The sequence below is a fragment of the Hyla sarda genome, chromosome 9 (assembly GCF_029499605.1).
Source record: "Hyla sarda isolate aHylSar1 chromosome 9, aHylSar1.hap1, whole genome shotgun sequence".
NCBI lineage: Eukaryota > Metazoa > Chordata > Amphibia > Anura > Hylidae > Hyla > Hyla sarda.
The window spans coordinates 99,621,401-99,634,971 of NC_079197.1; positions in this window are offsets into that span (position 1 = coordinate 99,621,401).

The following is a 13,571-nucleotide window of genomic DNA, read 5'->3' on the forward strand; positions in this document are numbered from 1 at the left end:
TGCATTTTCGTTTTTTGCTCCTTGCCTTTAAAAAATCATAACTCTTTCAAATTTGCACCTAAAAATCCATATGATTGCTTATTTTTTGCGCCACCAATTCTACTTTGTAATGACATCAGTCATTTTGCCCAAAAATCTACGGTGAAGCGGGAAAAAAAATCATTGTGCAACAAAATTGAAAAAAAAAACCCTGTTTTGTAACTTTTGGGGGCTTCCGTTTCTACGTAGTACATTTTTCGGTAAAAATGACACCTGATATTTATTCTGTAGGTCCATACGATTAAAATGATACCCTACTTATATAGGTTTGATTTTGTCGGACTTCTGGAAAAAATCATAACTACATGCAGGAAAATTAATACGTTTAAAATTGTCATCTTCTGACCCCTATAACTTTTTTATTTTTCCGTGTATGGGGCGGTATGAGGGCTCATTTTTTGCACCGTGATCTGAAGTTTTTAACGGTACCATGTTTGCATTGATAGGACTTATTGATCGCTTTTTATTCATTTTTAAATTATATAAAAAGTGACCAAAAATGCACTATTTTGGACTTTGGAATTTTTTTGCGCGCACGCCATTGACCGAGCGGTTTAATTAATGATATATTTTTATAATTCGGACATTTCCGCACTCGGTGATACCATATATTTTTATTTTTATTTACACTGTGTTTTTTTTTTTTATTGGAAAAGGGGGGTGATTCAAACTTTTAATAGGGGAGGAGTTAAATGATCTTTATTCACTTTTTTTTCACCTTTTTTTGCAGTGTTATAGGTCCCATAGGGACCTATAACACTGCACACACTGATCTTCTATGTTGATCACTGGTTTCTCATAAGAAACCAGTGATCAACGATTCTGCCGCATGACTGCTCATGCCTGGATCTCAGGCACTGAGCAGTCATTCGGCGATCGAACAGCGAGGAGGCAGGAAGGGGCCCTCCCGCTGTCCTGTCAGCTGTTCGGGATGCCGCGATTAGCCGCGGCTATCCCGAACAGCCGACTGAGCTAGCCGGGAACTTTCACTTTTAGCCGCGCGACTCAGCTCTGAGCGCGCGGCTAAAGAGCTGCACGCTATTAGAGGCCTGTCCCGGCTTCACTATGACGCCGGGCCCGCCGTGATATGACGCGGGGTTACTGTGTAACCCTGCGTTATATCAGAAGAGCAGGACCAAGGACGTACCGGTACGTCCTTGGTCCTTAAGGGGTTAAGTTCTAAGAGCCGAGTTGAAAGGAGAACAGAAGTTGTCTGCTATATTTAAAAACTTATTTCATGCTGAATTATTAGAGATCCAAGAATGTATTTTTTGGAACATTTACAGGTAAAGGTTACTGGAATACTTTCCTGAACATAAAAATTGAAAATTTTTTTTACTGTTTTTATTGTTAGTATCTATCATTTTCTTCCCAAGGGTTATATTATCTGTGTAGGGTGAGGGCTACCTATCATTCATACCCTTTTTTGTTGTTGTTTTTTTGTCAGTGACTTGATGGTTAGTCATAATTTATCATATTTTAAATATTCACAAGTAAAGCACAGAGTGGAAAAAAAACTAAAGAATAGAATTGGTGGACAACACTGAATCTAAGTTCTAAATGGAAGAACTAAAAAAGAAAACTATATCTAAAATAAATACTGAATTATTAGTTTAAATGAGAAGGGATTATGAACAGGTTTGTTGGATGCTATGGAAAGAGGATATAGGAGTTTTCGATGGCATGGACTGGGAAAGAATTTAGACATGGGATAAAGGGATATCATTTAATAGTAAACATAAAATTACACAATTGCTTTGTTGGTATGGCTTATTTTTTACATCTAAAAAACTCTCCAAATTAGAAAAGGATAACAACAGTTTCTGTCCCAAATTTGGAGAGCAACTAGACATATTCAGTTATATTGTATTATGAAAGTACTAGGTTGCCAAACAAATGGTATCAACATTAAAAGATGATTAAAAAGTAGGTGGATCTGGGGAATCCCCAAGGCTGGTTATTAGGATATGTGAGGAAAATATAGGGATCCTTTTGACAGAAATAACCAATTTCAAATTTTAAACACACTAGTAATTACAAATTTCATAACATTTAGGACGTCTAGATTCGAACCATGGCACAGGAAGAGAACATCTCACTCATGTTCCTTATTTCTGAAATCTGTGAATAAATATAGAGCTAATTACTATTTTTTCTTTCTCTCCTTCTCCCCATCCAGCTCCTCCCACAGAAGGTGGTGAGAGGTAGGTTGAGATGTAGAAAAGTAATATGGAAACAAAACGGCTGTTACTCCATGGACGTTGCCGAAGTCGAAGCTCCCCTTCATTTTAATACGTGCACTGATTGTTGAATAAAGAAGATTTTCCACAAAAGATATTTGTAGGTGCCCCTACTACTGTTCCTCTTTTTACCATATTGATAACAAAACAAGAAAAAAATTTAACAGATATATAAAAAAAAACTGAAACTGGTCATACCTACTCTATGACACTTTGGTCAGAATTTTGGATGCTCATAGCTAATTTTATATTTTTGTTCATTATTGCCAACAACTGGCCAACCCTTTATCTGTCAGAAATTTACTTTCCAAGCTGATTGCATGTATGTATAAAATGTACTGCCACAACTTGGTGCCCGATCACTGTCCTGTTTGCAGTGCCTTGTTAAAGGAAAACTGTCAGCTTGCACCCCCCCCACACTAACCAGCAGTACTGGCTCCCTCCGCCTCTTCCTCTTCATTACAGAGCAGAGAGAAGAGGGAGAGGCAGAGGGAGGGGAGGAATATTGATGAGCCTGGCGGCGCTGCGGCCGACGGCGGTGACGTCAGAGTGCCAGTTAACGCCGCCTGTGCCAGTAAGCACTTCATTAGCATATAGGGAAAAACAAAGATATCGGCAGAATGACCGGTGGTGGATCCAGGCACAGTAAGCATCAAACTAATCAGCGTCCCCAGCACTCTCAGCCAGTACCACTGGTTAGTGCGGGGGGAGCAAGCTGACAGTTTTCCTTTAATGGTTTTTGCTCGAATTAAGCTGCCAGATTTCTTTATACATCCTACCTAATTCACTTGGGGCACCACTATTAACCCCTTAATGACCACGGACGTAAATGTACGTCCTGGTGCGGAGGTACTTTGCGCACGAGGACGTATAATTACGTCCTGTGTATGATCGCGAGCATCAGAGGGGTACTCGCGTCATACACGGCAGGTTCCGGCTGCTAGCAGCAGCCGGGGACTCGCCGGTAATGGCCAACATCCGCAATCGTGCGGATGTCTGCCATTAACCCCTCAGATGCCGTGATCAGTACAGATCACGGCATCTGCTACAGTGCGCATGTTAAAATAGATGATCGGATCGCCTGCAGTGCTGCCTTTCCCTCTCCTCTCTGCTCTGTAATGAAGAGGGAGAGGTGGAGGGAGACAGTACTGCTAGTTAGTGTGGGGGGGTGCAAGCTGACAGTTTTCCTTTAACAAGGCACTACAAACAGGACAGTAGTCGGGCACCAAGTTGTGGCAGTACCCTTTGTACATGCAATCAGCTTAGAGAGTAACTTTCTGACAGATAAAGGGTTGGCCAGTTGTTGGCAATATTGAACAAAAATATAAAATTAGCTATGAGCATCCAAAATTCTGACCAAAGTGTCATACATAGAGTCAGATAAATTTACTTAACCATCAGGCAGGTGGAGTAGGAATGACCAGTTGCAGTTTATATTTTATATGTGTTCAATTTTTTAGAGGCCGGCAACTATATCAGTCAACTTAGGTGGGGCTTGTAGTCTGGCTCCCTCCTCCCATTGTATGTGTGCCTAGCAACACTGGAGGGTACCTGGGAGAAGGCTGTGAGTCAGCCTAATGCTGCCGTAATTGCCCACTGGCCCCTGGTTTTGCTTATCACACACAGGTAGGTTAGTGTTAGGTCCGTGCCACTTGAGAAACCTTGGCGTTGGTGTGCGGGCTCAGGTATGTCCTTCATACAAGGACATACTGGCTAATGTCTCAATTTTAACATCAGTGTTGAGGGTTAGCCAATGTCATTGTCTACATCTACCACAGTAGTGCACCTAAATACCATGTGGTCAAAATAGGGCAATTTTAGATTACTGATTTTGTACAAAAAGTTTTTGATTGTTTTTTAAGCGGTACAAAAATATAAAAGTATCTAGCCATGGGTATCATTTTATTCGTATGGACCCACAAAATAAATAAAACATGTCATGTTTACTGTAAAGTGTACAGTGTGAAAACCAAACCCTCCAAAATGTACAAAATTGTGGTTTTCATTTAAATTTCCTCCCTGAAAAATAATCTTTTAGGTTCGCCGTACATTTTATGGTAAAATTAGAGGTTTCATTACAAACTACAATTGGTCACACAGAAAACAAGCCGTTATATGGGTCTGTAGATGGAAATATAAAAGAGTTATGGATTTTTGAAGGCGAAGAGGAAAAAACGAAAACACAAAAATGAAATTGGCCTGGTCCTTAAGGTTAAAATGGGCTTGGTCCTTAAGGAGTTAAAATAGTATGAGAGGGGGATGCTAATATTATTAAGATCATAGGAATAACAGACTAAAATATTTGACAATTTAAATTATAATAGAACGAATGATGGTAGTGGCTGATCAATTTAGATTTTTATCAAATTAAAGATGTATGAGATTATTGGCTTTATCCACAGGTGAATTTCCGGAACACCAGCTCAAACTTTTTTTTTAAATGACAAAATAAGTATGTTTACAATTGCTCTATTTTGACCACCTATTACTTTCTCCTTTTTCCATACACGGGGCTGTATGTGGGCTCAATTTTTAAGCTGTGATATGTAGTTTTTTTGCATTTATGTGACTTTTTAATAACTTTTTATTAAAGTTTTTGGGAATGTGATGTGACCAAAAAGCAGCAATTTTGGACTTTTTTTTAACGTTTTCACCTTTAATCTTATAGGATCATAAACATTATATTTTGATAGTTTGGACATTTAAGTGCGTACCGATACCAAATAAGTTTATTCATTTATGGCATCATCTGTATTTTTTTTTTTATATAATTTTTTTAGTAAAATGGGAAAAAAGGGGTGATTTCAAATAAAAGATTTATTGGTCTTAGAAGGCGATGGTGAAAACAATTTGAAAAAAAGAACATTTCCCTGGTTATTGAAGGGTAAAACAGAACACATTTTTATAAGACTTAAGAACTGCTGTTTTTCTAGACTTATTTTACTGCCTTTTTGTTTTCATTTTAAACTGTGTGAACTCAGCCTAAAGCAGGATTTACTGGCTAAATTGGCCTTCATGGCCTATAAATATATATTTTTATTATACAGCTATCAGGTTTCTGTATTTCCTCTTCGTTAAAGTAAGAATGTGTTTGATCTTTACGGATCAGGCTTATCAAACCTTTGGTGGGAGAGACTTTGAACTACACTGGAGTGTCAAAACTTCTACACACCCCACGGTCACTTAAGCATCACAGAAAAACAGCAAATCTTACTAAAGCAAAATGTTTTCCTTTTTATTGTACAAATATTGGTGATATTTGTAAAGCAAAAGGTTAAATACTATTTAATTCTGGGTCACATTTCAAATATCCAGACACCAAGTATAACTGTAGTTTACATGTCTGTGCTGAATTGGAAATAATTGTATAACAGTTATCATGCTAGTAATAATGATGCTAATATTAAATTAACCCTTAGATGACATGTGCCATACTTCACAAAAATGGAAGTTTATTCACATAAATAATTAATAAATTACATACTTTGCACCCCCAAGGTTTTAATGAATGTATCGACACAGTAAAATAATTATCTCCCATATTAATAACAATATTATATACTATATTGTCACGATTCGGCTTCCAGGTAGTGGATCCTCTGTGTCAGCGAGGGATTGGCGTGGACCGTGCTAGTGGACCGGTTCTAAGAGGCTACTGGTGTTCACCAGAGCCCGCCGCAAAGCGGGATGGTCTTGCTGCGGCAGTAGCAACCAGGTCGTATCCACTAGCAACGGCTCTACCTCGCTGACTGCTGAGAAGGCGTGGGACAGAAGGACTAGGCAGAGGCAAGGTCAGACGTAGCAGAAGGTCAGGGGCAGGCGGCAAGGTTCGTAGTCAAGATGGATAGCAAGGGTTCAGGTAACACAGGCTTTGGACACACTAAACGCTTTCACTGGCACAAGGCAACAAGATCCGGCAGGGGAGTGCAGGGGCAGTGATCAGATATAGTCTGGGAGCAGGTGGGAGCCAATTAAGCTAATTGGGCCAGGCACCAATCATTGGTGCACTGGCCCTTTAAGTCTCAGAGAGCTGGCGCGCGCGCGCCCTAGAGAGCGGAGCCGCGCACGCCAGCACATGACAGCAGGGGACCCGGGACGGGTAAGTGACCTGGGATGCGATTCGCGAGCGGGCGCGTCCCGCTGTGCGAATCGCATCCCCGACGGCCATGACAGTGCAGCGCTCCCGGTCAGCGGGACCGACCGGGGCGCTGCGGGGAGAGAGACGCCGTGAGCGCTCCGGGGAGGAGCGGTGACCCGGAGCGCTAGGCGTAACAGTACCCCCCCCCTTAGGTCTCCCCTTTTCTTTGTCCGGTAACTGCCTCCCCTGGGATGAGGACACCGGGAAAGAATGGAGGGTTTCCTCAACGGCAGGCAGCACAGCAGGAGTGGGAATGGGGAGGGAGGGCAGAGGGCGAAGCCTGGCACGGGGCAGTGTGACACCAGGACGGGGGCCATGAGGAGGCACTGAGGCTTGCCTGACGGGACTGGGAGGGGGGGAGAGGCACTTCCTATGGCAGGCAGAGTCCCAGTTCTTGATCTCCCCGGTGGTCCAATCAAGGGTGGGAGAATGAAGCCGGAGCCATGGCAGACCGAGGAGGACCTCAGAGGTACAGTTGGGAAGGACGAATAACTCAATCCTTTCGTGGTGGGGTCCAATAGACATCAGGAGGGGTTCTGTGCGGTAACGCACGGTGCAATCCAATCTGACTCCGTTGACCGCGGAAATGTAGAGCGGCTTGACGAGACGGGTCACCGGGATGCGGAATTTATTCACAAACGACTCCAAAATAAAATTCCCAGAGGCACCAGAGTCCAAGCAGGCCACGGCTGAGAGGGAGGAGTTGGCTGAAGGAGAAATCCGCACGGGCACCGTGAGACGTGGAGAAGCAGACTTAGAACCAAGAGACGCCACACCCACGTGAGCTGGGTGCGTGCGTGCGTTTCCCAGACGTGGAGGACGGATAGGGCAATCCACCAAGAAATGCTCGGTACTGGCACAGTACAGACAGAGATTTTCTTCCCTACGGCGATTCCTCTCTTCCTGGGTCAGGCGAGACCGATCCACTTGCATGGCCTCCTCGGCGGGAGGCCCAGGCGTAGACTGCAAAGGATGCTGTGGGAGAGGTGCCCAGAGATCTAAGTCTTTTTCCTGGCGGAGCTCTTGGTGTCGCTCAGAAAAACGCATGTCAATGCGGGTAGCCAAATGGATGAGTTCTTGCAGGTTGGCAGGAATCTCTCGTGCGGCCAGCACATCCTTGATGCGACTGGATAGGCCTTTTTTAAAGGTCGCGCAGAGAGCCTCGTTATTCCATGATAACTCGGAAGCAAGAGTACGAAATTGGATGGCGTACTCGCCCACTGAAGAATTACCCTGGACCAGGTTCAGCAGGGCAGTCTCGGCAGAAGAAGCTCGGGCTGGCTCCTCGAAGACACTACGGACTTCAGCGAAGAAGGACTGGACTGTGGCAGGATCATTGCGGTCCCAGAGCGGTGTGGCCCAAGACAAGGCCTTTCCTGAAAGAAGGCTTACTACGAACGCCACCTTAGACCGTTCTGTAGGAAACAAGTCCGACAACATCTCCATATGCAGGGAACACTGAGACAAAAATCCACGGCAGAGTCTAGAGTCCCCATCAAATTTGTCCGGCAGGGACAAGCGGAGGCTAGGAGCGGCCACTCGCTGCGGAGGAGGTGCAGGAGCTGGCGGAGGAGATGGTTGCTGCTGTAGCAGAGGCAGAAGTTGCTGTAACGTGGCGGTCAACTGCGACAGCTGCTGTCCTTGTTGGGCAATTTGCTGCGATTGCTGAGCGACCACCGTGGTAAGGTCAGCGAGACTTGGCAGCGGCACCTCAGCGGGATCCATGGCCGGATCTACTGTCACGATTCGGCTTCCAGGTAGTGGATCCTCTGTGTCAGCGAGGGATTGGCGTGGACCGTGCTAGTGGACCGGTTCTAAGAGGCTACTGGTGTTCACCAGAGCCCGCCGCAAAGCGGGATGGTCTTGCTGCGGCAGTAGCAACCAGGTCGTATCCACTTGCAACGGCTCTACCTCGCTGACTGCTGAGAAGGCGTGGGACAGAAGGACTAGGCAGAGGCAAGGTCAGACGTAGCAGAAGGTCGGGGGCAGGCGGCAAGGTTCGTAGTCAAGATGGATAGCAAGGGTTCAGGTAACACAGGCTTTGGACACACTAAACGCTTTCACTGGCACAAGGCAACAAGATCCGGCAGGGGAGTGCAGGGGCAGTGATCAGATATAGTCTGGGAGCAGGTGGGAGCCAATTAAGCTAATTGGGCCAGGCACCAATCATTGGTGCACTGGCCCTTTAAGTCTCAGAGAGCTGGCGCGCGCGCGCCCTAGAGAGCGGAGCCGCGCGCGCCAGCACATGACAGCAGGGGACCGGGACGGGTAAGTGACCTGGGATGCGATTCGCGAGCGGGCGCGTCCCGCTGTGCGAATCGCATCCCCGACGGCCATGACAGTGCAGCGCTCCCGGTCAGCGGGACCGACCGGGGCGCTGCGGGGAGAGAGACGCCGTGAGCGCTCCGGGGAGGAGCGGGGACCCGGAGCGCTAGGCGTAACATATATTAATTCATGTATCGTTCCATTTCTGCTGTTCATCCTAGAGCGTTGGCCTTTTCTTCCGTTACAGTGTAAGTTTTTTGCAATCTTTATATCCTTACACACCCTCTTTGTGACTTCATCATTATTTACCCTTTATTTAGAATATACGTTTTGCAGTCCTTGCTCCGTATTGATAAAACATTTTTTTATGTTGTTACCTTAGAGGAGTGTTCATATTCTGCGTTTTTTCTTTTGCGCTATTATACATTTTTGGATCCTCCACTCTTTATGCTTGTGCAGTCCCATGCATACTTACGACTGTCGATGACGATTGTCATATATATTCTTCCTGTATTTTTGGGTCCCTATCCAGATAACATTGCTTTTTTTATTCTGTTTTTTTTTTTTTTATTCCCTTGTGAATGTACCCACCAGGGGAATCATTTTCTGCGATGGGTGTGACCTTTTTGAGCCATATGATACGTCTATTCACACTAGTTGTATTTTAAAAGTTTATTGTGAACATATTATTTTCTATATCACTCATATTTTTATAATTATATTTATTTGCATTTATTTATATGCCCTTTGTATATATTTTTTATTTTTATTGTATGTATATTTACGCATATACTATCATCTGGTAACATTCAAAAGTTTGTAAATGGTAAATTTTTGGGGGTATATATACCTGCCACTAGCCTTATTTTGTCATACCTGAAGAAGCTGCGCATGCGCAGCGAAACGCGTTGCAATCAATAAATCCCTTGATTTTATCCTTCCTTCTGACGGTTCCTTTCTGCGCCGGACAAAACTCCTATTTTTATGGTCATTTTATGCTCGTTTCTACTCTACTAAGGAGGGCTGCAGTGGACCGACTTATACACTTCACGCTAAACCTTGTTGTGTGTGGGCGCACAACCAACTTTGGTAAGTGGCTTGGGATTACCTCCCTTCCCCCCACTCACAAGATCTGCTGATCCCGCACATGAGGCACCTTCTTCCCTCTCTCTATGTGCCATACTTGTACGGGACTGCCGCCTGTGCCTTAACCCTGTTACGCCTAGCGCTCCGGGTCCCCGCTCCTCCCCGGAGCGCTCACGGCGTCTCTCTCCCTGCAGCGCCCCGGTCAGTCCCGCTGACCGAGAGCGCTGCACTGTCATGGCCGTCGGGGATGCGATTCGCACAGCGGGACGCGCCCACTCGCGAATCGCATCCCAGATCACTTACCCGTCCCGGTCCCCTGCTGTCATGTGCTGGCGCGCGCGGCTCCGCTCTCTAGGGCGCGCGCGCGCCAGCTCTCTGAGACTTAAAGGGCCAGTGCACCAATGATTGGTGCCTGGCCCAATTAGCTTAATTGGCTTCCACCTGCTCCCAGACTATATCTGCTCACTGCCCCTGCACTCCCTTGCCGGATCTTGTTGCCTTGTGCCAGTGAAAGCGTTTAGTGTGTCCAAAGCCTGTGTTACCTGAACTTCTGCTATCCATCTTGACTACGAACCTTGCCGCCTGCCCCGACCTTCTGCTACGTCTGACCTTGCCTCTGCCTAGTCCTTCTGTCCCACGCCTTCTCAGCAGTCAGCGAGGTTGAGCCGTTGCTAGTGGATACGACCTGGTTGCTACTGCCGCAGCAAGACCATCCAGCTTTGCGGCGGGCTCTGGTGAACACCAGTAGCCTCTTAGAACCGGTCCACTAGCACGGTCCACGCCTATCCCTCGCTGACACAGAGGATCCACTACCTGTAAGCCGAATCGTGACAGTAGATCCGGCCATGGATCCCGCTGAGGTGCCGCTGCCAAGTCTCGCTGACCTTACCACGGTGGTCGCTCAGCAATCGCAGCAAATTGCCCAACAAGGACAGCAGCTGTCGCAGTTGACCGCCACGTTACAGCAACTTCTGCCTCTGCTACAGCAGCAACCATCTCCTCCGCCAGCTCCTGCACCTCCTCCGCAGCGAGTGGCCGCTCCTAGCCTCCGCTTGTCCCTGCCGGACAAATTTGATGGGGACTCCAGACTCTGCCATGGATTTTTGTCTCAGTGTTCCCTGCATATGGAGATGTTGTCGGACTTGTTTCCTACAGAACGGTCTAAGGTGGCGTTCGTAGTGAGTCTTCTTTCAGGAAAGGCCTTGTCTTGGGCCACACCGCTCTGGGACCGCAATGATCCTGCCACAGCCACGGTCCAGTCCTTCTTCGCTGAGGTCCGTAGTGTCTTCGAGGAGCCAGCCCGAGCTTCTTCTGCCGAGACTGCCCTGCTGAACCTGGTCCAGGGTAATTCTTCAGTGGGCGAGTACGCCATCCAATTTCGTACTCTTGCTTCCGAATTATCTTGGAATAACGAGGCTCTCTGCGCAACCTTTAAAAAAGGTCTATCCAGTCGGATCAAGGATGTGCTGGCCGCCCGAGAGATTCCTGCCAACCTGCAAGAACTTATCCATTTGGCCACCCGCATTGACATGCGTTTTTCTGAGAGACATCAGGAGCTCCGCCAGGAAAAAGACTTAGATCTCTGGGCACCTCTCCCACAGCATCCTTTGCAGTCTACGCCTGGGCCTCCAGCCGAGGAGGCCATGCAAGTGGATCGGTCTCGCCTGACCCAGGAAGAGAGGAATCGCCGTAGGGAAGAAAATCTCTGTCTGTACTGTGCCAGTACCGAGCATTTCTTGGTGGATTGCCCTATCCGTCCTCCACGTCTGGGAAACGCACGCACGCACCCAGCTCACGTGGGTGTGGCGTCTCTTGGTTCTAAGTCTGCTTCTCCACGTCTCACGGTGCCCGTGCGGATTTCTCCTTCAGCCAACTCCTCCCTCTCAGCCGTGGCCTGCTTGGACTCTGGTGCCTCTGGGAATTTTATTTTGGAGTCTTTTGTGAATAAATTCCGCATCCCGGTGACCCGTCTCGTCAAGCCGCTCTACATTTCCGCGGTCAACGGAGTCAGATTGGATTCCACCGTGCGTTACCGCACAGAACCCCTCCTGATGTGTATTGGACCCCACCACGAAAGGATTGAGTTATTCGTCCTTCCCAACTGTACCTCTGAGGTCCTCCTCGGTCTGCCATGGCTTCGGCTTCATTCTCCCACCCTTGATTGGACCACCGGGGAGATCAAGAACTGGGACTCTGCCTGCCATAGGAAGTGCCTCTCCCCCCCTCCCAGTCCCGTCAGGCAAGCCTCAGTGCCTCCTCATGGCCCCCGTCCTGGTGACACACTGCCCCGTGCCAGGCTTCGCCCTCTGCCCTCCCTCCCCATTCCCACTCCTGCTGTACTGCCTGCCATTGAGGAAACCCTCCATTCTTTCCCGGTGTCCTCATCCCAGGGGAGGCAGTTACCGGACAAAGAAAAGGGGAGACCTAAGGGGGGGGGGTACTGTTACGCCTAGCGCTCCGGGTCCCCGCTCCTCCCCGGAGCGCTCACGGCGTCTCTCTCCCTGCAGCGCCCCGGTCAGTCCCGCTGACCGAGAGCGCTGCACTGTCATGGCCGTCGGGGATGCGATTCGCACAGCGGGACGCGCCCGCTCGCGAATCGCATCCCAGGTCACTTACCCGTCCCGGTCACCTGCTGTCATGTGCTGGCGCGCGCGGCTCCGCTCTCTAGGGCGCGCGCGCGCCAGCTCTCTGAGACTTAAAGGGCCAGTGCACCAATGATTGGTGTCTGGCCCAATTAGCTTAATTGGCTTCCACCTGCTCCCAGACTATATCTGCTCACTGCCCCTGCACTCCCTTGCCGGATCTTGTTGCCTTGTGCCAGTGAAAGCGTTTAGTGTGTCCAAAGCCTGTGTTACCTGAACTTCTGCTATCCATCTTGACTACGAACCTTGCCGCCTGCCCCGACCTTCTGCTACGTCTGACCTTGCCTCTGCCTAGTCCTTCTGTCCCACGCCTTCTCAGCAGTCAGCGAGGTTGAGCCGTTGCTAGTGGATATGACCTGGTTGCTACTGCCGCAGCAAGACCATCCCGCTTTGCGGCGGGCTCTGGTGAACACCAGTAGCCTCTTAGAACCGGTCCACTAGCACGGTCCACGCCAATCCCTCGCTGACACAGAGGATCCACTACCTGTAAGCCGAATCGTGACAAACCCATTGCACCGTGCAGGTAAAGCAAAGTGTGGAGTAAGGCTATGAAACATGAGACTGTGCTCACTTCAGCAGCCGCTACTCACAGTCAATGACTGGCATAAGTGACCATACTGATGCCGATCATCAACCTTTTTTAAATGCCATGACATTTAGGAGGTTTGTGACAGGAGTAGCACCTGTCACCTGTCCGATCAGCCCCCCCCCCCTCCCCCAAGCAATACAACTACAAGGGGTTGATCGGTTTCCATGTCAGCAGGAGGCTTTCTGAAGGACTCCCTCCTGGCCACATGTGGCTGATAGTAATTGACCTCCAGTAATTGACCTAGAGGTCAATTACTATCAGCCACTTGGTAAATATAGGCTTTTATTATATTGCTTATGCTATTTTGCAGTGTCTAGGGTGTATGCTGTGGCTACTACTTTGCTGATGACAATAGCACTGAGTGACTTTTTAATGCATACTTCCATTACTACTGTATGTATAAAACAAATGATTGTTTAAATGTACTTCTGTTTACACCTTGGCAAACTGCATCTTCTCACTGCTTTGACCTCCACTTGTTCTCTGCTCCCTTCTTGCTTTTCTCTGTAGTTGGGTGTCTATTACATTGGTCACTCACACCATTTTCTCTTCTTTTAAATGTTTTTAAATGT